Here is a 2,651-nt window from a genome sequence, read left to right as displayed (position 1 = left end):
CTATTTTACGACATTTAAAGCTTTATTTTTGTTTGCTTCTTCCTCTTCGCAATTTATTTTATTTATTTTCTGCTATTTATGCCGTTTGCAACAAAATCGCTATAGTGAGTATGTGCAACATTAAAAATTTGCTGCAACAACTGACGTACTCGCATACATTATACCGCTGCTGCTGCCACTACGGCTGCCACTGCTGCGGTGTGCGTTTTGAAAAATATCATTCACTTTTATTTGCTTGGTTGCTCTTGCCCTTTGGTTTTTCTAAATTTTCATTTATGTAGCAGTGATGAAGCGGAAGTGAGTGCTAATTCATTACTCAAAGAGTGCAATGTGCTTGAGCAATTGCATATACATATGTATATTTATATGTATATATGGATTCATATGTGAAATAAAAATGTGGACAGCTGCAATTGCTGTCGCTCACTGTCCATGGATTACTCGCAAAAATCTATGGATAACTCCTACTCTTGAAAGAAAAACGAAAGAGAGAAAAAAATGTTCCCTGGTACCGGCCGCATACTGCAGATGTTACGCACTGTAGACATCTTAAATGAATCTTAATGAGTTTTCATCCTGCACTAAGATTTACATGCGTGCACAAACCGAAATACATGCATAAGTGTCAGAAAATGCACAGCACGCTCAAATAAAAAATGTCTCAAAAATTTCCTTCTCTGGAAATTTTTAACAAACGGCCTTTTTGCTATTTAACCAAGAATATTACGCGAATAACACTCCATTTTAATTCAAAAATTTAAAGGGAAATTTTCGAACTCAATAGTTTTTTGTTTGTAATGACTTAAATGCGAAAGTACACATTCAAATTGAAGATTTCTCAAAAAAATTCCCTTAAGGGAAATTTTCGTTTCAAAGGTATTTTCAAAACTTTAAGCCTGAATATGTATGCTGAACTGAAGAATAATAATGGAGGTGTTACTTTTTCACTTTCGTCATTGTAAAAGTTAACAACTTGAACGGGAAATTCTAAAGCACAACTCTTTTTCACTCCCGAGGTCTTATATGAGTTTTACTGCCGGGCAGTAAACCAAAATATATATATTTAGAATAATTAAGCTTGAATATATTGGGAAGGATCAGACCTTATTAACAATATTTATTATACAAAATTCCAGCAAGAATATAATAGCAAAAATAAAAAAATAATAAATTCATATTGGTTTTGTATTTTCCGCATTGCAAAACGTCAAAGAAATTAGAACACTCTAAAATTGAACTTTTATCGCTCACAAGTCGTTACTTATAAGAAATTTATTACAAGGCAGTCCATTAAAAAATTTCCCAGAAAAATCCCTTTAGGGAAATTTTTTAAAAAACCGTTATTTTACTTTTTAAAGCTTTAATATTTTAAACAATAAAAAATTTAGTATATTTAGAACTTTCCCCTTTCGTTTGCACTTAAAGAATTGGCCGGATTTTTTTTTTCAACTAACCTGTGCAATACTAAGAAGTTTTGTAGAGCACCGTAAAGTTTAAAGTCCTAAAAACAACTATATTTTTTTATTTATAAGCACAATTGCAATGTCTTCTAAGTAAATTCATATCCTCCCACATTTCGAGCAAATCCTTTAATACCCCAAATAAGAACTAACCGAACTTCAGGTGGCACACTATTGTGACTGTGTATGCGTGTGTAAAAAAGGGTAATCTAAAAAGTAAATATGAATTCAGCTTACATAGACTGTATTCAAAGTTCCTGTGGTTTCGTTGCAACTGCGACACAAATGCATGTTTTTGTATATTTTTTATGTGGACATGTGTATGGGTATTTATGCGGAAGGAAGTGCGGTTTGCTCGTCCTCTCTTTTGCTTCACTTTATTTATTTACGCTTCATATTGTACTATGTAAAGCTCCAAATTTATTTACAAACATACTTAAAATGATTTATCTACAAAACACTAGCCTTTTCCGTTATTTTTGTCGGGGAAACATAAATTTGGATAGTAGGAGAGCACGAAAATATTGACTAGGAATAAATGAAACGGGATAAAAGAAAATATGTTAAATGAAGATTTCAAAAGGCGTCTATGAATTTCAGATTAACATACATGTTCGAATAAAAGATATTCAACTTATTACCAACATTTCGCTGGAACTCTTGGCGGTTGGGACTTTTTAATCACGAAACGAGTTTGCCCCTTTTTGATATAGATTATGTTTTCTGCACTATTCATTTTGAAACAAAAATTTTTAAGCATATAAAATCTTCTTTCAGACCCAAACAAAGATAACGCAAATTTTCCTCGCATTGCTTTCCGTTGGCAAATTAAAGAAAGATTCACAGTTGATTGCCATTGCATTTCCAACAAATCACCACCTTACTTTTTAGTTAATTGAAACTGTTGCAATAAAAATGGAAATATTACAAAGTAAATTTGAGCAACAAAAAAACTTTCAGCAACTTTTATTGCTATGCATAAAATTACAGTTGGGAAATTGAAAATTAAAAAAGGTTTGCAATGTTGCATAATTGACAATAACAGTAAGTGCGAGTATAAAAGAGGTAATGAAGTGAGGAGACGCTATAAAAAATGTAATTGAAATGAATTATTGTGCACAAGGTGATTTGAGCAAAAATGGGAAATTTTTTTAGGATGAATAAAAAAATTATGGAATACGAAAAATGCAA

Source organism: Rhagoletis pomonella, unplaced genomic scaffold (assembly GCF_013731165.1).
Source record: "Rhagoletis pomonella isolate Grant_MI unplaced genomic scaffold, Rhpom_1.0 Rhpom_scaffold_00013, whole genome shotgun sequence".
Taxonomy (NCBI): domain Eukaryota; kingdom Metazoa; phylum Arthropoda; class Insecta; order Diptera; family Tephritidae; genus Rhagoletis; species Rhagoletis pomonella.
Note: the sequence above shows the minus strand (reverse complement) of the source record.